We start from the raw sequence: 25,492 nt of genomic DNA, 5'->3' as shown, positions 1-25,492 counted from the left end.
TATGTGATTCTATCCTTCCTGTTCGAGATCGTGGTAGAATTCATGCTTCTAGTATGTGCCCTAGATGTGATATGTTCATCTGGTATGCTAGTTCGCATGATTAGTTTAATCTCTGCTGCTGTGGTCATGATTTATCTTCTACTTATTCGGATTAAATCTCGTAGTAATTTGCTCATATTTCCAACAAGAAGAAGGGAGTGTCTAACTAACAGCCTTCTGATTTTTTGTTTTCTTTGGGCCGTTTTTTCTACCGGTCCCATGAAGACACGTGTGTGTGCTGAGTACTCAGAACAAGAAAAACCCAAAACCTATAAAGAGGCGCTGGCTTGTTTGTCTTACAGAGCAAACGCGCTCGAGCGCCGTCCGATTCTCATCTCGCGGCCGCGCGCTTCCCAGGTGAAAACCGCTGTGTCGTCCGATTAAATCGGACCGGTCAGGAGGAAACCCACGAGGCCCTGATCGACCACCCACTCCCCGTCCCCTCACTCTCTGTCCCCTTCTTCCTCCTTTGGTCCTGCCTCAATCCCTGCCGACGCATCGCCGGGGACCCGAGCCACCGCACCCTACTAGCCCCTCCATCCTACCTCCGCCGACCTGTCCCGACCCCCTCCATTATCAACCGCTACCTGTGCTCCTCCCCTGGCGCTACCCCAGCAATCCCGCCGCGCTCTGGACGAACGACAGCATCACCCTGCGCCGGATTTGGGCCACCCCGTGCCGGATCCGCACCCCCAGCATCAGATCCCGCGGGTTGTCTTCTCGTACATGGTGGCCTCCCGCCCCCCAGGCCATGGATCGCCTACACGCCCAGCAGGGTCGGTTTGTTGGGGTGGTAGGAGCCCGTGGATGGAGGGCAACCATGGCCGCCGACATCGCCAGAACAGCTCCGCTTCTCGTACACCAATGGAACCGGGTAAGTTTTCCCCTGCATACTGCTAGCAACATCGTATCTTCATGGTTATGGCTCGTGCAAAAGACATGCGTACCATGGGCACCTACATAATCTGAAACAAGCAATTCAAGTGTCGGATTTGGTGCAGTAGCTGCAAGATTCATTCAATTTCAGCGCTGAATTCTCCCTAACATGGATTTGGCTTTTGGTCAGGTTCATTGGGAGAGGGGGTCCAAGGGGACTGGGGTGTTGTATAGAGCAATCTGATTAATGACTGAACTTAGCAAATTTTCCAAAAAAAAAATGGTGCGCATGATTCCAAGTTCTGCTGCACAAGCTCACAATATTAGCATATCTTCCTGCAGGAACTAGCAAGTAATGTATAAATGTGAAGCAAATAAATCGGTAACACAAGGCAACTAGGGTGATAAACACTAGAACCAAAGTGTTCCCCTCTTTTCGTGTTGTATATTTGCAGCAAACAATAAACAAGTTTTCTCTTTCTTTTTCATCTGTGTTCAATAGGTGAAATCAGAGGAAACATGGACAGAGGTAAAGCAGTAATTGAAAACAGCACAGGGAGGGTGCAGGCTCACACTTCTATGGCAATATGTTCCCAAAAAATTTAGCAAGCAACACTATAGCTAGTTACACCTTTTGTGTTTTTCCGTGTATCTCCAAAAAACAGTAGAGCATATTTGTTATCTGTGCGGGGGTCTGGTATATCGATGATTTTTTTTGGTGTACCTAGCCCTGTGAATAGCTCTATATGTGAACCTTTTTATTATCTCCATGCATATGAATTGCTTGTTCTGTGTAATGCGACTTGCCCTCGAGCCTGTGTATCGGGGATGCAGTACCAGTTTCACCATGTGTCCCTCTCTGTGCTTTTACAGTTTTTTGCAGGATAATTCTCGAAAAAAGGGAGCCCAGTAATCTGCACATTTACAATTAAGAAACTTCATCATGTGCTCCCAGGTAACCTACTAGACTTGCCTGGAATTAGTATGAATTTTGCCTAAATTTCATGCTAAATTGCGCACTAGCTGGTTGTCAAGTTGTCTAAAAGTACTAAAGTAAGCATATTGATTGAAGTTACAACACAATCTGCATCATCATACCTTTGTAGGCAATTTGTAGAAATAGTCGTGCAACTTAGAATCGTAAGTACATGTAACCATCTTTTTTGCTGTGATTTCGGAGTGTTGTTTTCGTGTGAAAGTATTAGTACTAGCACATAAGTTGCGTCGGTACCTAAAAGGGTCACCATTTTTTTGATTGACTCTATGTACCCTATTTTCTAGTAATATATTGGATCAGATGGTGATATGATCTGTTGAGATATAGGAGTGCTGATTATTGGTGAAAAAGGTGCTTTGGAACCCTATAGCTATAATGTTTAATGTGTTCACGTCATCCCTTCTAATTTACCCAAATTTAACTGCAAATTGCTTACACCATCAATTAATCGATTTTTTTTTACTGGAGGTACGTATCATACAAGAGGACATTTTCATAGCAACAAAATGTTTTGGTATTCACGAAACTTGCTATATCACCAGGTTAACTAACCTACATAGCAATAGTTTTTGCTGAAGCAATTGGTAGAAGTTGCCTACATGTAGTTAATTTCTTGCCTGTACCAACAGTAAGTGCAGCTTCACTTTTCAATAGCTTTGGGTGCACACACGCGATCGCCGTCCGATTTAAATCGCTCGTCGTGCACGTGGTCAAGTGGCCTCCATTGTTTTTAAGGCGGTAAGGCGATCTAAGGCGAGCACACCCCGCTCTAGCGTCTAGGTGACGCCTAAGCGCCTAAGGCAGACGGCTAAGGCGGGCATATTTGTAAAGCGCTGCCAGAGCGCCTTATCGCCTAAGCGTCCAAGGTAGGACGCCTTAAAAACAATGGTGGCCTCTGGTCAGAACCGACTGTTTCGTCCGTGCACATCGCGAATTTATTAAAAACGGCCGAAGTGGAGACAGTGTTAGGGGGCCACCACTAACACAAGCGGCGCTCTCCATTTCCTCTATTGCCGCATACAATTCAAAATTCCAGGAGAGAGGAGTAGGGGCGGTGCTGCCTGAAGTTGGTTTGTTCGCCCAAATCGACCGCTGCCCAAATTCGCTATTATGATGGATTTGCTGAAGGAAATATGCCCTAAAGGCAATAATAAAGTTATTATTTATTTCCTTATTTCATGATAAATGTTTATTATTCATGCTAGAATTGTATTAACCGGAAACATAATACATGTGTGAATACATAGACAAACAGAGTGTCACTAGTATGCCTCTACTTGAGTAGCTCGTTAATCAAAGATGGTTATGTTTCCTAACCATAGACAAAGGAGTTGTTATTTGATTAACGGGATCACATCATTAGTTGAATGATCTGATTGACATGACCCATTCCATTAGCTTAGCACCCGATCGTTTAGTATGTTGCTATTTCTTTCTTCATGACTTATACATGTTCCTATAACTATGAGATTATGCAACTCCCGTTTACCGGAGGAACACTTTGGGTACTACCAAACGTCACAACGTAACTGGGTGATTATAAAGGAGTACTACAGGTGTCTCCAAAGGTACATGTTGGGTTGGCGTATTTCGAGATTAGGTTTTGTCACTCTGATTGTCGGAGAGGTATCTCTGGGGCCCTCTCGATAATACACATCACATAAGCCTTGCAAGCATTGTAACTAAGATGTTAGTTGTGAGATGATGTATTACGGAACGAGTAAAGAGACTTACCGGTAACGAGATTGAACTAGGTATTGGATACCGACGATCGAATCTCGGGTAAGTAACATACCGATGACAAAGGGAACAACGTATGTTGTTATGCGGTCTGACCGATAAAGATCTTCGTAGAATATGTAGGAGCCAATATGGGCATCCAGGTCCCGCTATTGGTTATTGACCGGAGACGTGTCTCGGTCATGTCTACATTGTTCTCGAACCCGTAGGGTCCGCACGCTTAAGGTTACGATGACAGTTATATTATGAGTTTATGCATTTTGATGTACCGAAGGTTGTTCGGAGTCCCGGATGTGATCATGGACATGACGAGGAGTCTCGAAATGGTTGAGACGTAAAGATTGATATATTGGAAGCCTATGTTTGGATATCGGAAGTGTTCCGGGTGAAATCGGGATTTTACCGGAGTACCGGGAGGTTACCGGAACCCCCCGGGAGCCATATGGGCCTTAATGGGCTTTAGTGGAAAGGAGAAAGGGGCAGCCCAAGGTGGCTGCGCACCTCCCCCCTCCCCTAGTCCTATTAGGACTAGGAGAAGGTGGCCGGCCCCCCTCTCCCTCTTTCCCCCTCGGGGAATCCTAGTCCAACTAGGATTGGGGGGGGGAGTCCTACTCCCGGAAGGAGTAGGACTCCTCCTCGTGGCCGGCGCCCCCCTCCCCCTTGGCTCCTTTATATACTGAGGCAGAGGCACCCCAGAAACACACAAGTTGATCCACGTGATCTATTCCTTAGCCGTGTGCGGTGCCCCCTGCCACCATAGTCCACTGTAGCGGAGTTTAGGCGAAGCCTTGCTGCTGTAGTACATCAAGATCGTCACCACGCCGTCGTGCTGACGGAACTCTTCCCCGACACTTTGCTGGATCGGAGTCCGGGGATCGTCATCGAGCTGAACGTGTGCTCGAACTCGGAGGTGCCGTAGTTTCGGTGCTTGATCGGTTGGATCGTGAAGACGTACGACTACTTCCTCTACGTTGCGTCATCGCTTCCGCAGTCGGTCTGCGTTGGGTACGTAGACAACACTCTCCCCTGTCGTTGCTATGCATCACATGATCTTGCGTGTGCGTAGGAATTTTTTTGAAATTACTACGAAACCCAACAGTGGCATCCGAGCCTAGGTTATTTATGTTGATGTTATATGCACGAGTAGAACACAAGTGAGTTGTGGGCGATATAAGTCATACTGCCTATCAGCATGTCATACTTTGGTTCGGCGTTATTATTGGACGAGACGACCCGGACCAACCTTACGCGTACGCTTACGCGAGACCGGTTTCCCCGACGTGCTTTGCACACAGGTGGCTTGCGGGCGACTGTCTCTCCAACTTTAGTTGAACCAAGTATGGCTACGCCCGGTCCTTGCGAAGGTTAAAACGGAGTCTATTTGACAAACTATCGTTGTGGTTTTGATGCGTAGGTGAGATTGGTTCTTACTTAAGCCCGTAGCAGCCACGTAAAACTTGCAACAACAAAGTAGAGGACGTCTAACTTGTTTTTGCAGGGCATGTTGTGATGTGATATGGTTAAGGCATGATGCTGAATTTTATTGTATGAGATGATCATGTTTTGTAACCGAGTTATCGGCAACTGGCAGGAGCCATATGGTTGTCGCTTTATTGTATGCAATGAAATCGTGATGTAATGCTTTACTTTATTACTAAGCGGTAGTGATAGTCGTGGAAGCATAAGATTGGCGAGACGACAACGATGCTACGATGGAGATCAAGGTGTCGCGCCGGTGACAATGGTGATCATAACGGTGCTTCGGAGATGGAGATCACAAGCACAAGATGATGATGGCCATATCATATCACTTATATTGATTGCATGTGATGTTTATCCTTTTATGCATCTTATCTTGCTTTGATTGACGGTAGCATTATAAGATGATCTCTCACTAAATTATCAAGATGTGTTCTCCCTGAGTATGCACCGTTGCCAAAGTTCGTCGTGCCCAGACACCACGTGATGATCGGGTGTGATAAGCTCTACGTCCATCTACAACGGGTGCAAGCCAGTTTTGCACACGCAGAATACTCAGGTTAAACTTGACGAGCCTAGCATATGCAGATATGGCCTCGGAACACGGAGACCGAAAGGTCGAGCGTGAATCATATAGTAGATATGATCAACATAACGATGTTCATCATTGAAAACTACTCCATCTCACGTGATGATCGGTTATGGTTTAGTTGATTTGGATCACGTAATCACTTAGAAGATTAGAGGGATGTCTATCTAAGTGGGAGTTCTTAAATATTTTGATTAATTGAACTTAAATCTATCATGAACTTAGTCCTGGTAATATTTTGCAAATCATGTTGTAGATCAATAGCTCGCGTTGTTGCTTCCCTGTGTTTATTTTGATATGTTCCTAGAGAAAATTGTGTTGAAAGATGTTAGTAGCAAAGATGCGGATTGGATCCGTGATTTGAGGTTTATCCTCATTGCTCACAGAAGAATTATGTCCTTGATGCATCGCTAGGTGACGGACCTATTGCAGGAGCAGATGCAGACGTTATGAGCGTTTGGCTAGCTCAATATGATGACTACTTGATAGTTTAGTGCACCATGCTTAATGGCTTAGAATCGGGCCTTCAAAGACGTTTTGAACGTCATGGAGCATATGAGATATTCCAGGAGTTGAAGTTAATATTTCAAGCAAATACCTGAGTTGAGAGATATGAAGTCTCCAACAAGTTCTATAGCTAAAAGATGGAGGAGAATCGCTTAACTAGTGAGCATGTGCCCAGATTGTCTGAGTACTACAATCGCTTGAATCAAGTGGGAGTTAATCTTCCAGATAAGATAGTGATTGACAGAATTCTCTAGTCACCATCACCAAGTTAGTAGAACTTCGTGATGAACTATGATATGCAAGGGATAACGGAAACGATTCCCAAGCTCTTCGTAATGCGGAAATCGAGAAAAACATCAAGTGTTGATGGTAGACAAGACCACTAGTTTTAAGAAAAAGGGCAGAGGGAAGAAGGGGAACTTCAAAAAGAACAGCAAGCAAGTTGCTGCTCAAGTGAAGAAGCCCAAGTCTGGTCCTAAGCCTGAGACTAAGTGCTTCTACTGCAAAGGGACTGGTCACTGGAAGCGGAACTGCCCCAAGTATTTGGCGTATAAGAAGGATGGCAAAGTGAACAAAAGTATATTTGATATACATGTTATTGATGTGTACTTTACTAGTGTTTATAGCAACCCCTCAGTATTTGATACTGGATCAGTTGCTAAGAGTAGTAACTCGAAACAGGAGTTGCAGAATAATCAGAGACTAGTTAAGGGTGAAGTGACGATGCGTGTTGGAAGTAGTTCCAAGATTGATATGATCATCATCGCACACTCCCCTATACTTTCGGGATTAGTGTTGAACCTGAATAAGTGTTATTTGGTGTTTGCGTTGAGCATGAATATGATTTGATCATGTTTATTGTAATACGGTTATTCATTTAAGTAAGAGAATAAATTGTTGTTCTGTTTACATGAATAAAACCTTATATGGTTACACACCCAATGAAAATAGTTCGTTGGATCTCGATCGTAGTGATACACATAATCATAATATTGAAACCAAAAGATGCAAAGTTAATAATGATAGTGCAACTTATTTGTGGCACAGCCGTTTAGGTCATATTGGTGTAAAGCGCATGAAGAAACTCCATGCTGATGGGATTTTGGAATCACTTGATGATTGCGAACCATGCCTCATGGGCAAGATGACTAAGACTCCGTTTTCCGGAGCGAGCAACTGACTTATTGGAAATAATACATACTGATGTATGCGGTCCGATGAGTGTTAAGGCTCACGGCAAGAATCGTTATTTTCCGAACTTCACAGATGATTTGAGCAGATATGAGTATATCTACTTGATGAAACACAAGTCTGAAACATTTGAAAAGTTCAAAGAATTTCAGAGTGAAGTGGAGAATCATGTAACAAAAATGAAATTTCTACGATATGATCGTAGGAAGTAAAATATTTGAGTTACGAGTTTGGTCTACATTAAAAATGTGGAATAGTTTCGCAACTCACGCCACCCGGAACACCACAGCGTAATGGTGTGTCCGAACGTCGTAATCGTACTTTACTAGATATGGTGCGATCTATGATGTCTCTACAGATTTACCGCTATCGTTTTGGGGTTATTCTTTAGAGACGGCCGCATTCACGTTAAATAGGGCACCATCAAAATCTGTTGAGACGACGCCTTATGAACTGTGGTTTGGCAAGAAACCAAAGTTGTCGTTTCTTAAAGTTTGGGGCTGCGATGCTTATGTGAAAAAGCTTCAACCTGATAAGCTCGAACCCAAATCGGAGAAATGTGTCTTCATAGGATACCCAAAGGAGACTGTTGGGTACACCTTCTATCACAGATCCGAAGGCAAGACATTCGTTGCTAAGAATGGATCCTTTCTAGAGAAGGAGTTTCTCTCGAAAGAAGTGAGTGGGAGGAAAGTAGAACTTGACGAGGTAACTGTACCTGCTCCTTATGGAAAATAGTACATCACAGAAAACTGTTTCTGCGACATCTATACCAATTAGTGAGGAAAGCTAATGATGTTTGATCATGAAACTCAGGCAAGATACTACTGAACCTCATAGATCGACAGAGCGAGATCCGCACCAGAGTGGTACGGTACTGTTCTGGAAGTCATGCTACTAGATCATGATGAACCTACGAACTATGAAGAAGCGATGGTGAGCCCAGATTCCGCAAAGTGGCTTGAAGCCATGAAATCTGAGATGGGATCCATGTATGAGAACAAAGTATGGACTTTGGTTGACTTGCCCGATGATCGGCAAGCAATTGAGAATAAATGGATCTTCAAGAAGAAGACTGACGCTGATGGTAATGTTACTGTCTACAAAGCTCGACTTGTCGCAAAAGGTTTTCGACAAGTTCAAGGGGTTGACTACGATGAGACCTTCTCACCCGTAGCGATGCTTAAGTCTGTCCGAATCATGTTAGCAATTGCCGCATTTTATGATTATGAAATTTGGCAGATGGATGTCAAAACTGCATTCCTGAATGGATTTCTGGAAGAAGAGTTGTATATGATGCAACCGAGGTTTTGTCGATCCAAAGGGAGCTAACAAAGTGTGCAGCTCCAGCGATCCATTTATGGACTGGTGCAAGCCTCTCGGAGTTGGAATAAACGCTTTGATAGTGTGATCAAAGCATTTGGTTTTATACAGACTTTTGGAGAAGCCTGTATTTACAAGAAAGTGAGTGGGAGCTCTGTTGCATTTCTGATATTATATGTGGATGACATATTACTAATTGGAAATGATATAGAATTTTGGGATAGCATAAAGGGATACTTGAGTAAGAGTTTTTCAATGAAAGACCTCGGTGAAGCTGCTTTACATATTGAGTATCAAAATCTATAGAGATAGATCAAGACGCTTGATAAGTTTTTTCAATGAGTACATACCTTGAAAAGATTTTGAAGTAGTTCAAAATGGAACAGTCAAAGAAAAAGTTTCTTGCCTGTGTTACAAGGTGTGAAATTGAGTAAGACTCAAAGCCCGACCACGGCAGAAGATAGAAAGAGAATGAAAGTCATTCCCTATGCCTCAGTCATAGGTTCTATAAAGTATGCCATGCTGTATACCAGATCTATTGTATGCCCTACCACTGAGTTTGGCAAGGGAGTACGATAGTGATCTAGGAGTAGATCACTGGACAGCGGTCAAAATTATCCTTAGTGGAATAAGGATATGTTTCTCGATTATGGAAGTGAAAAAAGGTTCGTCGTAAAGGGTTACGCCGATGCAAGTTTTGACACTAATCTAGATGACTCTAAGTCTCGGTCTAGATACATATTGAAAGTGGGAGCAATTAGCTAGAGTAGCTCCATGCAGAGCATTGTTGACATAGAAATTTGCAAAATACATGCGGATCTGAATGTGGCAGACCCGTTGACTAAGATTCTCTCACAAGCAAAACATGATCACACCTTAGTACTCCTTGGGTGTTAATCACATAGCGATGTGAACTAGATTAACTGAATCTAGTAAACCCTTTGGGTGTTGGTCACATGGCGATGTGAACTATGGGTGTAATCACATGATGATGTGAACTATCGATGTTAATCACATGGTGATGTGATCTAGATTATTGACTTCTAGTGCAAGTGGGAGACTGAAGGAAAAATATGCCCCTAGAGGCAATAATAAAGTTATTATTTATTTCCTTATTCATGATAAATTGTTTATTATTCATGCTAGAATTGTATTAACCGAAACATAATACATGTGTGAATACAATAGACAAACAGAGTGTCACTAGTATGTCTTACTTGACTAGCTCGTTAATCAAAAGATGTTAATGTTTCCTACAAACTATTTATATTGATTATCCATCATTAGTTGATGATCTGATTGACATGCCCATTCCATTAGCTTAGCACCCGATCGTTTAGTATGTTGCTATTGCTTTCTTCATGACTTATACATGTTCCTATAACTATGAGATTATGCAACTCCCGTTTACCGGAGGAACACTTTGGGTACTACCAAACGTCACAACGTAACTGGGTGATTATAAAGGAGTACTAAAGGTGTCTCCAAAGGTACATGTTGGGTTGGCGTATTTCGAGATTAGGATTTGTCACTCCGATTGTCGGAGAGGTATCTCTGGGCCCTCTCGGTAATGCACATCACATAAGCCTTGCAAGCATTACAACTAATATTTTAGTTGTGATATGATGTATTCCGGAATGAGTAAAGGGACTTGCCGGTAACGAGATTGAACTAGGTATGGATACCGACGATCGGATTCTCGGCAAGTAACATTACCGATGACAGGGAACAACGTATGTTGGTTATTGCGTCTGACCGATAAAGATCTTCGTAGAATATGTAGGAAGCAATATGGGCATCCAGGTCGCTATTGTTATTGACCGGAGAAGTGTCTCGGTCATGTCTACATTGTTCTCGAACCCGTAGGGTCCGCAACGCTTAAGGTTACGATGACAGTTATATTATGAGTTATGCATTTTGATGTACCGAAGTTGTTCGGAGTCCCGGATGATCAGGACATGACGGAGTCTCGAAAATGGTCGAGACGTAAAGATGATATATTGGAAGCCTATGTTTTGATATCGGAAGTGTTCCGGGTGAAATCGGGATTTTACCGAGTACCGGAGGTTACCGAACCCCCGGGAGCCATATGGGCCTTAATGGGCTTTAGTGAAAGGAGAAAGGGCAGCCCAAGGTGGCCTGCGCCTCCCCCTCCCCTAGTCCTATTAGGACTAGGAAGAGGTGGCCGGCCCCCCTCTCTGTCTTTCCCCCTCGGGGAATCCTAGTCCAACTAGGATTGGGGGGGGAGTCCTACTTCCCGGAAGGAGTAGGACTCCTCCTGCGCCCTCCTCCTGGCCGGTGCCCCCCTCTCCCTTGGCTCCTTTATATACTGAGGCAGAGGCACCCCAGAAACACACAAGTTGATCCACGTGATCTATTCCTTAGCCGTGTGCGGTGCCCCCAGCCACCATAGTCCTCGATAATACTGTAGCGGAGTTTAGGCGAAGCCCTGCTGCTGTAGTACATCAAGATCGTCACCACACCGTCGTGCTGACGGAACTCTTCCCCGACACTTTGCTGGATCGGAGTCCGGGGATCGTCATCGAGCTGAACGTGTGCTCGAACTCGGAGGTGCCGTAGTTTCGGTGCTTGATCGGTTGGATCGTGAAGACGTACGACTACTTCCTCTACGTTGTGTCAGCGCTTCCGCAATCGGTCTGCGTTGGGTACGTAGACAACACTCTTCCCTCTCGTTGCTATGCATCACATGATCTTGCGTGTGCGTAGGAATTTTTTTGAAATTACTACGAAACCCAACATTTGCCCGAGTGGCTATGCATGGAGGAGGAGGGAGGCTTGGTGCTAATAGCCACGATCGGCGCGTAAATTCTCATTTCCGAGGGGAGGGGACTCGGGATGGCGGCGGGGGGGGGGGGGGGGGGGGGGGGGGGGGGGGGGGGGGATTTTGTGCCACCTTCGACATTGCACATTATGGCCATCAAGGAGGTAGATTTTTCTCTGTAGTTGTACCATTGGGGGTGCGGCGCTCTGAGTGTTTAATTCACCACACACACACTGGGAGGGGGGACACCGAGGTAGTTTTTGTAGGCGGGGTGCTAGGAGGTGGACGTTGGATGGGGGGAAAGGTGGTAGGCCGGGTAGGGGATAGGAAGCAGATCTACAGATGCCATTTTCGTGTAGGGGCGAGGTTGATATGCAGGGCAAGAGGGGATGGTTTTTGATGGCAATAGCATTTTTCCTCGGTGTAGTTTGCCCTAGAATTTTTTTGAACATCAGGTAATTTTTGGTAGGGCTCGAGATGGAAGTTGCCCCGCGCAAAGGGGCACGAGTTGCTGCATATGTAATTTGAGGAACTACTAGGCAGAGGACACGACTGGAGCGCCTCTGAAAAATGCCAAAACTTGCCCAACATCTAAGACTGAAGTTGGCATAGATGCATGGTGTGAGTTGCCCAAGGATGTTTTTAACTTGCCTAACAATCGCCTTGTAGTTGCCTCAAAATCATGCAAACTTGCCATCTCTTTTCATTATATACTTATTAGATGATAGATTGTTGTTATATCGATATGCGTTACATATGCTATTCATTATATACTCAGATGGTAGACTTGCCCAACATCTGAGAAGTTCGTACATGCCTAAAAACCTCATTACTTGCCTAAAGTTTTTTCCAGTGATGACGGTAAAACTATCATGCACTAAAAAATACATACTCCCTCCGTCCCACAATATAAGTGGTTTTTGCATCAAAAACCACTTATACTATGGGGCAGAGGGAGTAGAAAGGAAAGCGGTGATGTACAAACATATGGATATAGTAGCATAGGAAGAAAAAAGAACAATCATTAATGGTTGCTAGATGTGAGAGAGGGTCTAGTTCCTGTTTTGTGAAATGAGTTATTTGCCAGATCTCCGTCCTACCATGGAGTATGGCCTTTTCTGTGTTTTGTCCATTTTTCAACTTTGGCTAACCATTGCTTTGTAGTTGCCTCAAAATGATGCAAAACTTGCCATTTTTTCATTTATATACTCAATAATATATTGTTTGCTACAAGGGGGCCTCCATCTTTACTGAACATGATAGGCAACTGCACACATCTAGACGAGGCAATTTTGATACACACATATCAAGCAACTTAATACAATTGAAATCAAATACTAGTTTTTCCCACTGTTCTGATAGCTCAGAAAACATACACATCAAGGTTAGGCAACTCCACATAGCTATACTAGCCAATTGGTACTCACAAATCAAGCAACTTAAAGAAACTGAAGTCAATCAAATATTTAGAATGCAGAGAAAAGTCGGGTAAGTGACATCTTAGGCACACATTTTAGGGGGATAGGAAGGGGGATTGGGCGGCAGACAATTTGTGTATGTGGAAACACAAAACTCATAATTTTTTTTCTAAACAACAGGCAAGTCACGCATAAAAATCTAGCAAGTCCCCCATAGTTTTCTAGCAAGTCACATACAAGACCACGGTAGCTTTCTTTGTTACGCAAACCATGGCAAACCCTTTTGTGTTTTCCTTTTTTTGTAGGACCCACCTAAAACATGTCAAAGCTATCCAAGGAATGCCTAAGTAAGAAACCTCCACCAGCTACTCACATGTAATCTTCATACCCTTGCCCTGGAAATTAGTTGCTTACTATCTAGAGAGAAATCAATCATGTGTGATTACTTATTGTACTAAACTTGCTTAAGAAAACCTAGGCACTTGCCTACAGTTTCTTTTCAGTGAGGACCGTAAAACTGAATAAGAGCCTAGTATACTAGTGATTGGTAGGAAATCAGTTGCTCACGACCAGCGTGCACGAGCACGAAGTTGCTTAATGGCAGAACTAGAGTTGCTTAAAACAACCCAGCTAGATGTTTGTGTTGGGGAACGTAGTAATTTTAAAAAATTTCCTACGCACACGCAAGATCATGGTGATGCATAGCAACGAGAGGGGAGAGTGTTGTCTACGTACCCTCGTAGACCGAAGCGGAAGCGTTGACGCAACGTAGAGGAAGTAGTCGTACGTCTTCCCGGTCCAACCGATCCAAGCACCGTTACTCCGGCACCTCCGAGTTCTTGGCACACGTTCAGCTCGATGACGCTCCCCGGGCTCCGATCCAGCAAAGCTTCGGGGAGGAGTTCCGTCAGCACGACGGCGTGGTGACGATCTTGATGTTCAACCGTCGCAGGGCTTCGCCTAAGCACCGCTACAATATGACCGAGGTGTAATATCGTGGAGGGAGGCACCGCACACGGCTAAGGAACGATCACGAAGATCAACTTGTGTGTCATGGGGTGCCCCCCTGCCCCCGTATATAAAGGAGCAAGGGGGAGGGGGCGGCCGGCCTAGGAGGGGGCGCGCCAAGGGGAGTCCTACTCCCACCGGGAGTAGGACTCCCTCCTTCCTTGTTGGAGTAGGAGAAGGGGAAAGAGGAGGAGAGGAAGAAGGAAAAGGGGGCTGCGCCCCTTGTCCAATTCGGACCAGAGGGGGGGCGCAGGCCTCCTTCCTTTTGGCCTCTTTCCTCTATTCCCATATGGCCCAATAAGGCCCATATACTCCCCGACGAATTCCCGTAACTCTCCGGTACTCCGAAAAATACCCAAATCACTCGGAACCTTTCCGATGTCCGAATATAGTCGTCCAATATATCGATCTTTACGTCTCAATCATTTCGAGACTCCTCGTCATGTCCCCGATCTCATCCGGGACTCCGAACTCCTTCGGTACATCAAAACTCATAAACTCATAATATAACTATCATCGAAACCTTAAGCGTGCGGACCCTACGGTTCGAGAACAATGTAGACATGACCGAGACACGTCTCCAGTCAATAACCAATAGCGGAACCTGGATGCTCATATTGGCTCCTACATATTCTACAAAGATCTTTATCGGTCAGACCGCATAACAACATACGTTGTTCCCTTTGTCATCGGTATGTTACTTGCCCGAGATTCGATCGTCGGTATCCAATACCTAGTTCAATCTCGTTACCGGCAAGTCTCTTTACTCGTTCCGTAATACATCATCCCACAACTAACTCATTAGTTGCAATGCTTGCAAGGCTTATGTGATGTGCATTACCGAGAGGGCCCAGAGATACCTCTCCGACAATCGGAGTGACAAATCCTAATCTCGAAATACGCCAACCCAACATGTATCTTTGGAGACACCCCAGTTACGTTGTGACGTTTGGTAGCACACAAAGTGTTCCTCCGATAAACGGGAGTTGCATAATCTCATAGTCATAGGAACATGTATAAGTCATGAAGAAAGCAATAGCAACATACTAGACGATCGGGTGCTAAGCTAATGGAATGGGTCATGTCAATCAGATCATTCAACTAATGATGTGATCCCGTTAATCAAATAACAACTCTTTGTTCATCGTTAGGAAACATAACCATCTTTGATTAACGAGCTAGTCAAGTAGAGGCATACTAGTGACTCTGTTTGTCTATGTATTCACACATGTATTATGTTTCCGGTTAATACAATTCTAGCATGAATAATAAACATTTATCATGATATAAGCAAATAAATAATAAATTTATTATTACCTCTAGGGCATATTTCCTTCAGTTTGCTTCTTTTCTTTTAAAATTTTACCACATACGTTGTACAAAGCAAACTAAATTCATAAGAGACAAATGAGTTGCTTATCCTTTTTCCACATTTTTTTATTTTGCTTAAAAGTGCCCCAGTAATTGCCCACATGGTTATGCATAGCTACGAGAGAGGAGAGTGTTGTCTACGTACCCTCGTAGACCGAAAGCGGAAGCGTTAGCACAACGCGGTTGATGTAGTCGTACGTCTTCACGGCCCGACCGATCAAGCATCGAAACTACGGCACCTCCGAGTTCTAGCACACGTTCAGCTCGATGACAATCCCCGGACTCCGATCCAGTAGAATGTCGGGGAAGAGTTCCGTCAGCACGACGGCGTGGTGACGGTCTTGATGTTCTACCGTCGCAGGGCTTCGCCTAAGCACCGCTACAATATTATCGAGGATTATGGTGGAAGGGGGCACCGCACATGGCTAAGAGATTAATGATCAATTTTTGCGTCTTTGGGGTGCCCCCTTGCACCCGTATATAAAGGAGCAAGGGAGGAGGAGGCCGGCCCTAGGAGGGGGCGCGCCAAGTGTGGAGTCCTACTAGGACTCCCTAGTCCTAGTAGGATTCCACCTCCCATATGGAATAGGAAAAGAGGAAGGGAAAAGGAGAAGGAAGGAAGGGGGCGCCCTCCTTCCCTAGTCCAATTCGGACCAGACCAAGGGGAGGGGTGCGGCCACCCTTGAGGCCCTTTTCCTTCTTTCCCGTATGGCCCAATAAGGCCCAATATGTATTCCCGTAACTCTCCGGTACTCCGAAAAATACCTGAATCATTCGGAACCTTTCCGATGTCCGAATATAGTTGTCCAATATATCGATCTTTACGTCTCGACCATTTTGAGACTCCTCGTCATGTCCATGATCATATCCGGGACTCCAAACAACCTTCGGTACATCAAAACTCATAAACTCATAATATAACCAACATCGAAACGTTAAGCGTGCGGACCCTACGGGTTCGAGAACTATGTAGATATGACCGAGACATGTCTCCGGTCAATAACCAATAGCGGAACCTGGATGCTCATATTGGCTCCCACATATTCTACGAAGATCTTTATCGGTCAGACCGCATAACAACATACGTTGTTCCCTTTGTCATCGGTATGTTACTTGCCCGAGATTCGATCATCGGTATCTCAATACCTAGTTCAATCTCATTACCGGCAAGTCTCTTTACTTGTTCCGTAATACATTATCCTGCAACTAACTCATTAGTTGCAATGCTTGCAAGGCTTAAGTGATGTGCATTACCGAGAGGGCCCAGAGATACCTCTCCGACAATCGGAGTGACAAATCCTAATCTCGAAATACGCCAACCCAACAAGTACCTTCGGAGACACCTGTAGAGCACCTTTATAATCACCCAGTTACGTTGTGACGTTTGGTAGCACACAAAGTGTTCCTTCGGTAAACAGGAGTTGCATGATCTCATAGTCATAGGAACATGTATAAGTCATGAAGAAAGCAATAGCAACATACTAAACGATCGGGTGCTAAGCTAATGGAATGGGTCATGTCGATCACATCATTCTCCTAATGATGTGATCCCATTAATCAAATCACAACACATTCTATGGTTAGGAAACATAACCATCTTCGATTAACGAGCTAGTCAAGTAGAGGCATACTAGTGACGTTTGGTTTGTCTATGTATTCACACAAGTATTATGTTTCCGGATAATACAATTCTAGCATGAATAATAAACATTTATCATGATATAAGGAAATAAATAATAACTTTATTATTGCCTCTAGGGCATATTTCCTTCAGTCTCCCACTTGCACTAGAGTCAATAATCTAGTTCATATCGCCATGTGATTTAACAGCAATAGTTCACATCACCATGTGATTAACACCCATAGTTCACATCGATATGTGATCAACACCCAAAGGGTTTACTAGAGTCAGTAATCTAGTTCACATCGCTATGTGATTAACACCCAAAGAGTACTAAGGTGTGATCATGTTTTGCTTGTGAGAGAAGTTTAGTCAACGGGTCTGCCACATTCAGATCCGCATGTATTTTGCAAATTTCTATGTCAACAATGCTCTGCATGGAGCTACTCTAACTAATTGCTCCCACTTTCAATATGTATCCAGATTGAGACTTAGAGTCATCTGGATCAGTGTCAAAACTTGCATCGACGTAACCCTTTACGACGAACCTTTTGTCACCTCCATAATCGAGAAATATATCCTTATTCCACTAAGGATAATTTTGACCACTGTCCAGTGATCTACTCCTAGATCACTATTGTACTCCCTTGTTAAACACAGTGTAGGGTATACAATAGTTCTGGTACACAGTATGACATACTTTATAGAACCTATGACTGAGGCATAGGGAATTACTTTCATTCTCTTTCTATCTTCTGCCGTGGTCGGGCTTTGAGTCTTTACTCAACTTCACACCTTGTAACACAGGCAAGAACTCTTTCTTTGACTGTTCCATTTTGAACTACTTCAAAATCTTGTCAAGGTATGTACTCATTGAAAAAACATATCAAGCGTCTTGATCTATCTCCATAGATTTTGATGCTCAATATGTAAGCAGCTTCACCGAGGTCCTTTCTTTGAAAAACTCCTTTCAAACACTCCTTTATGCTTTGCAGAATAATTCTACATTATTTCCGATCAACAATATGTCATTCACATATACTTATCAAAAATGTTGTAGTGCTCCCACTCACTTTCTTGTAAATACAGGCTTCACCGCAAGTCTGTATAAAACTATATGCTTTGATCAACTTATCAAAGCGTATATTCCAACTCCGAGATGCTTGCACCAGTCCATAGATGGATCGCTGGAGCTTGCATATTTTGTTAGCACCTTTAGGATTGACAAAACCTTCTGGTTGCATCATATACAACTCTTCTTTAAATCCATTAAGGAATGTAATTTTGTTTATCCATTTGCCAGATTTCATAAAAATGCGGCAATTGCTAACATGATTTGGACAGACTTAAGCATCGCTACGAGTGAGAAAATTTCAACGTAGTCAACACCTTAGACTTTGTCAAAAACCTTTTTCAACAAGTCTAGCTTTGTAGATAGTAACACTACTATCAGCGTTCGTCTTCCTCTTGAAGATCCATTTATTTTCAATGGCTTGCCGATCATGGGGAAAATCCATCAAAGTCCATACTTTGTTCTCATACATGGATCATATCTCAGATTTCATGGCCTCAAACCATTTCGTGGAATCTGGGCTCATCATCGCTTCCTCATAGTTCGCAAGTTCGTCATGGTCTAGTAACATGACTTCCAGAACAGGATTACCGTACCACTCTGGTGCGGATCTCACTCTGGTTTACCTACGAGATTCGTTAGTAACTTGATCTGAAGTTACATGATCATCATCATTAGCTTCCTCACTAATTGGTGTAGTAGTCACAAGAATAGATTTCTGTGATGAACTACTTTCCAATAAGGGAGAAGGTACAATTACCTTATCAAGTTTTCTACTTTCCTCCTACTCACTTCTTTCGAGATAAACTCCTTCTCTAGATAGTTTCCGAGTTTAGCAACAAAAGTCTTTCCTTCGGATCTGTGATAGAAGGTGTATCCAATAGTTTCCTTTGGATATCCTATGAAGACGCACTTCTCCGATTTAGGTTTGAGCTTATCAAGTTGAAACTTTTTCACATAAGCATTGCAACCTCAAACTTTAAGAAACGACAGCTTAGGTTTCTTGCTAAACCATAGTTCATACGGTGTCATCTCAAACGGATTTAGATGGTGCCCTATTTAACGTGAATGTAGCTGTCTCTAATGCATAACCCCAAAACAATAGCGGTAAATCTGTAAGAGACATCATAGATCGCACCATATCAAATAAAGTACGATTACGACGTTCGAACACACCATTACACTGTGGTGTTCCAGGTGGAGTGAGTAGTGAAACTATTTCACATTGTTTTAACTGAAGACCAAACTCGTAATCCAAATACTCTTCTCCATGATCAGATCGTAGAAACTTTATTTTCTTGTCACGATGATTTTCCACTTCACTCTGAAATTCTTTGAGCTTTTCAAATGTTTCAGACTTATGTTTCATCAAGTAGATATACTCATATCTGCTCAAATCATCTGTGAAGGTTAGAAAATAACGATACCCGCCGCGAGCCTCAACACTCATTGGACTGCATACATCAGTATGTATTATTTCCAATCAAGTTTGTTGCTCGCTCCATTGTTCCAGAGAACATAGTCTTAGTCATCTTGCCCATGAGGCATGGTTCGCAAGTACCAAGTGATCCATAATCAAGTGGTTCCAAAAGTCCATAAGTATGGAGTTTCTTCATGCGCTTTACACCAATATGACCTAAACGGCTGTGCCACAAATAAGTTGCACTATCATTATTAACTTTGCATCTTTTGGTTTCAATATTATGAATATGTGTATCACTATGATCGAGATCCAATGAACTATTTTCATTGGGTGTGTAACCATATAAGGTTTTATTTATGTAAACAGAACAACAATTTATTCTTTTACTTAAATGAATAACCATATTACAATAAACATGATCAAATCATATTCATGCTCAACGCAAACACCAAATAACACTTATTTAGGTTCAATACTAATCCCGAAAGTATAGGGAGTGTGCGATGATGATCATATCAATCTTGGAACCACTTCCTACACATATCGTCACTTCACCCTTAACTAGTCTCTGTTCATTCTGCAACTCCCGTTTCGAGTTACTACTCTTAGCAACTGAACTAGCATCAAATACTGAGGGGTTGCTATAAACACTAGTAAAGTACACATCAATAACATGTATATCAAATATACTTATGTTCACTTTGCCATCCTTCTTATCCGCCAATCACTTGGGGTAGTTCCGCTTCCAGTGACCAGTCCCTTTGCAGTAGAAGCACTTAGTCTCAGGCTTAGGACCAGACTTGGGCTTCTTCACATGAGCAGCAACTTGCTTGCTGTTTTTCTTGAAGTTCCCCTTTTTCCTTTGCCCTTTTCTTGAAACTAGTGACCTTGTCAACCATCAACACTTGATGCTCTTTCTTGATTTCTACCTCCATCGATTTCATCATCATGAAAAGCTCGGGATTCATTTTCGTCATCCCTTGCATACTATAGTTCATCACGAAGTTCTACTAACTTGGTGATGGTGACTAGAGAATTCTGTCAATCACTATCTTATCTGGAAGATTAACTCCCACTTGATTCAAGCGATTGTAGTACCCAGACAATCTGAGCACATGCTCACTAGTTGAGCGATTCTCCTCCATCTTTTAGCTATAGAACTTGTTGGAGACTTCATATCTCTCAACTCGGGTATTTGCTTGAAATATTAACTTCAACTCCTGGAACATCTCATATGGTCCATGACGTTCAAAACGTCTTTGAAGTCTCGATTCTAAGCCGTTAAGCATGGTGCACTAAACTATCAAGTAGTCATCATATTTAGCTAGCCAAACGTTCATAACGTCAGCATCTGCTCCTGCAATAGGTCTGTCACCTAGCGGTGCATCAAGGACATAATTCCTCTGTGCAGCAATGAGGATAAACCTCAGATCACGGATCCAATCCGCATCATTGCTACTAACATCTTTCAACACGATTTTCTCTAGAAACATATCAAAATAAACACAGGGAAGCAACAACGCGAGCTATTGATCTACAACATAATTTGCAAAATACTACCAGGACTAAGTTCATGATAAATTTAAGTTCAATTAATCATATTACTTAAGAACTCCCACTTAGATAGACATCCCTCTAATACTCTAAGTGATCACGTGATCCAAATCAACTAAACCATGTTCGATCATCACGTGAGATGGAGCAGTTTCATTGGTGAACATCACTATGTTGATCATATCTACTATATGATTCACGCTCGACCTTTCGGTCTCCGTGTTCCGAGGCCATATCTTTATATGCTTGGTTCGTCAAGTATAACCTGAGTATTCCGCGTGTGCAACTGTTTTGCACCCGTTGTATTTGAACGTAGAGCCTATCACACCTGATCATCACGTGGTGTCTCAGCACGAAGAACTTTCACAACGGTGCATACTCAGGGAGAACACTTCTTGATAATTAGTGAAAGATCATCTTAAAATGCTACCGTCAACCTAAGCAAAATAAGATGTATAAAAGATAAACATCATATGCAATCAAAATATGTGACATGATATGGCCATCATCATCTTGCACCTTTGATTTCCATCTCCAAAGTACTGTCATGATCTCTATCATCACCGGCATGACACCATGATCTCCATCATCTTGATCTATATCAATGTGTCGTCACGTGGTCTTCTCGCCAACAATTGCTCTTGCAACTATTGCTATCGCATAGCGATAAAGTAAAGCAATTATTGGACGCTTGCATCTTATGCAATAGAGAGACAACCATAAGGATTTTGCCAATTGCTGATAACTTCAACAAAACATGATCATCTCATACAACAACTTATATCTCATCACGTCTTGACCATATCACATCACAACATGCCCTGCAAAAACAAGTTAGACGTCCTCTACTTTGTTGTTGCAAGTTTTACGTGGCTGCTACGGGCTTAGCAAGAACCGTTCTTACCTACGCATCAAAAACCACAACGATAGTTTGTCAAGTTGGTGTTGTTTTAACCTTCGCAAGGACCGGGCGTAGCCACACTCGGTTCAACTAAAGTTGGAGAAACTGACACCCGCCAGCCACCTGTGTGCAAAGCACATCGGTAGACCCAGTCTCGCGTAAGCGTACGCGTAATGTCGGTCCGGGCCGCTTCATCCAACAATACTGCCGAACCAAAGTATGACATGCTGGTAAGCAGTATGACTTATATCGCCCACAACTCACTTGTGTTCTACTCGTGCATATGACATCTACGCATAAAACCTAGACTCGGATGCCACTATTGGGGAACGTAGTAATTTCAAAAAATTTCCTACGCACACGCAAGATCATGGTGATGCATAGCAACGAGAGGGGAGAGTGTTGTCTATGTACCCTCATAGACCGAAGCGGAAGCGTTGACGCAACGTAGAGGAAGTAGTCGTACGTCTTCCCGGTCCAACCGATCCAAGCACCGTTACTCCGGCACCTCCGAGTTTTTGGCACACGTTCAGCTCGATGACGCTCTCCGGGCTCCGATTCCGCAAAGCTTCGGGGAGGAGTTCCGTCAGCACGACGGCGTGGTGACGATCTTGATGTTCAACCGTCGCAGGGCTTCGCCTAAGCACCGCTACAATATGACTGAGGTGTAATATCGTGGAGGGGGGCACCGCACACGGCTAAGGAACAATTACGAAGATCAACTTGTGTGTCATGGGGTGCCCCCCTGCCCCCGTATATAAAGGAGCAAGGGGGAGGGGGCGGCCGGCCTAGGAGGGGGCGCGCCAAGGGGAGTCCTACTCCCACCGGGAGTACGACTCCCTCCTTCCTTGTTGGAGTAGGAGAAGGGGAAAGAGGGGGAGAGGAAGAAGGAAAAGGGGGCTGCGCCCCTTGTCCAATTCAGACCAGAGGGGGGGCACAGGCCTCCTTCCTTTTGGCCTCTTTCCTCTATTCCCGTATGGCCCAATAAGGCCCATATACTCCCCAGCGAATTCCCGTAACTCTTCGGTACTCCGAAAAATACCCGAATCACTCGGAACCTTTCCGATGTCCGAATATAGTCGTCCAATATATCGATCTTTACGTCTCGATCATTTCTAGACTCCTCGTCATGTCCCCGATCTCATCCGGGACTCCGAACTCCTTCGGTACATCAAAACTCATAAACTCATAATATAACTGTCATCGAAACCTTAAGCGTGCGGACCCTACGGTTCGAGAACAATGTAGACATGACCGAGACACGTCTCCAGTCAATAACCAATAGCGGAACCTGGATGCTCATATTGGCTCCTACATATTCTACGAAGATCTTTATCGGTCAGACCGCATAACAACATACGTTGTTCCCTTTGTCATCGGTATGTTACTTGCCCGAGATTCGATCGTCGGTATCCAATACCTAGTTCAATCTCGTTACCGGTAAGTCTCTTTACTCGTTCCGTAATACATCATCTCACAACTAACTCATTAGTTGCAATGCTTGCAAGGCTTATGTGATGTGCATTACCGAGAGGGCCGAGAGATACCTCTCCGACAATCGGAGTGACAAATCCTAATCTCGAAATACGCCAACCCAACATGTATCTTTGGAGACACCTGTACAGCACCTTTATAATCACCCAGTTACGTTGTGACGTTTGGTAGCACACAAAGTGTTCCTCCGGTAAACGGGAGTTCCATAATCTCATAGTCACAGGAACATGTATAAGTCATGAAGAAAGCAATAGCAACATACTAAACGATCGGGTGCTAAGCTAATGGAATGGGTCATGTCAATCAGATCATTCAACTAATGATGTGATCCCGTTAATCAAATAACAACTCTTTGTTCATGGTTAGGAAACATAACCATCTTTGATTAACGAGCTAGTCAAGTAGAGGCATACTAGTGACACTCTGTTTGTCTATGTATTCACACATGTATTATGTTTCTGGTTAATACAATTCTAGCATGAATAATAAACATTTATCATGATATAAGGAAATAAATAATAACTTTATTATTGCCTCTAGGGCATATTTCCTTTAGTTTGCTGCTTTTCTTTTAAAATTTTACCACATACGTTGTACAAAGCAAACTAAATTCATAAGAGACAAATGAGTTGCTTACCCTTTTTCCACCTTTTTTTATTTTGCTTAAAAGTGCCCCAGTAGTTGCCCACATTTTTCCCCACATCTTTTTAGTTCTAACATGCATGATCACAGATGAGTTGCTCGCTCTTAACACGAATTTTGCTTAAAACAAAGCTTAGAAGTTGTTTCTTTTTTGTTCTGTTTTTCAATACACCTTTTTCTAGTCCCAAAGCAACCTAAAAATACAGCAGTCGATACATGAAAAAACGAAAAACAGACGTTGTGGTTCATGTCCTGCCAAGAGTTGCTTGCTGTCAATACCTGATTTTCTTATAAAATCCACTATAGTTGCTCACTTTCTGTTTTTGTTTTCTATTTTGCAACAGGAGCAGCACAACAACCATACTTGTTGCTCATGGATCTGGGAAAAACAAGGGAGAACACTGCGAGGAAGAAGGTGCAATCAGATATGAAAAAACAAGGTGAGAAAATCACACCTCCCATCTCTTCTTACTTTGTCTGTATATTGGTAGATTCTTCTTTCAGTTTTTAAGCTTCAATGGGGCAGCCATTGCAGGGTCCCTCCGATTTTGGGGGAGAAGAAGAAGGGCGTGGGGGTAGGTAAGGAGAGGGAAAGGGGGGCGTTGGGCGCAGGGGTACGTCAGGCAAGCTACACTTCCTATTTGATGACCGGCGTTGATCAAGCACGTGATGGGAGAGCTGAAGAAAAGCGTGCAAGCTGAAGGAAAGCATGGGAGCAGGAGAAAAGCGTGGGCCTTCCTACTTTCCAAATCTGGATCGGGGGACCAAAACATGCCTAAATAAGAGAGGCTGCCAGGAAGCGCTAGTGGGCAAACGTTTGCTCACTAGATGCGTCCCAACAAAAAACATCTGTTTTCATTCTTTGTTCCGGTCGAATTTGTGTAACAATTGTGCGCCGGGCTGTCCCTTCTAGCCCGACGACTGACAACCCGGTTAACACGCAAAACACACAGACCACTACTAGGAAAAGACCTACTAATGGCGCACTGGTTTTGCCTACTAATGGCGCACTACCGGTGCGCCATTAGTATCACGCCACTAGAATTTTTTACTAATAGCGCATCACTGATGCGTCATTAGTATCTGGTATGCTAATGGCGCACCAGGAAGTGCGCCATTAGTATGTAACACCATGCGCCATTGGTATGCCTCCCGGGGGGCCATATTGTTGGGGAACGTAGCAGAAATTCAAAATTTTCCTATGTGTCACCAAGATCTATCTATGGAGAGACTAGCAACGAGGGGAAGGAGTGTGCATCTACATACCCTTGTAGATCGCTAAGCGGAAGCGTTCAAGAGAACGGGGTTGATGGAGTCGTACTCGTCGTGATCCAAATCACCGATGATCCTAGCGCCGAACGGACGGCACCTCCGCGTTCAACACACGTACGGAGCAGCGACGTCTCCTCCTTCTTGATCCAGCAAGGGGGAAGGAGAGGTTGATGGAGATCCAACAGCATGACGG

At 43.7% G+C, this 25,492-nt stretch overlaps 1 long non-coding RNA gene across 1 annotated transcript; it reads left to right on the top strand.

Annotated features, from left to right (window-relative positions):
• The first annotated feature begins 451 nt into the window (after positions 1–451).
• On the top strand, positions 452–24,979 carry LOC125525496. Its single transcript, XR_007291315.1, has 4 exons — positions 452–913; positions 1,789–1,870; positions 24,372–24,467; positions 24,554–24,979. It is a non-coding gene; the product is annotated as an uncharacterized LOC125525496 (long non-coding RNA).
• The last annotated feature ends 513 nt before the right edge of the window (positions 24,980–25,492 follow it).

This window comes from Triticum urartu, chromosome 7 (genome assembly GCF_003073215.2).
Source record: "Triticum urartu cultivar G1812 chromosome 7, Tu2.1, whole genome shotgun sequence".
Lineage (NCBI taxonomy): Eukaryota > Viridiplantae > Streptophyta > Magnoliopsida > Poales > Poaceae > Triticum > Triticum urartu.
This window is presented reverse-complemented; position numbering and strand designations above follow the sequence as displayed.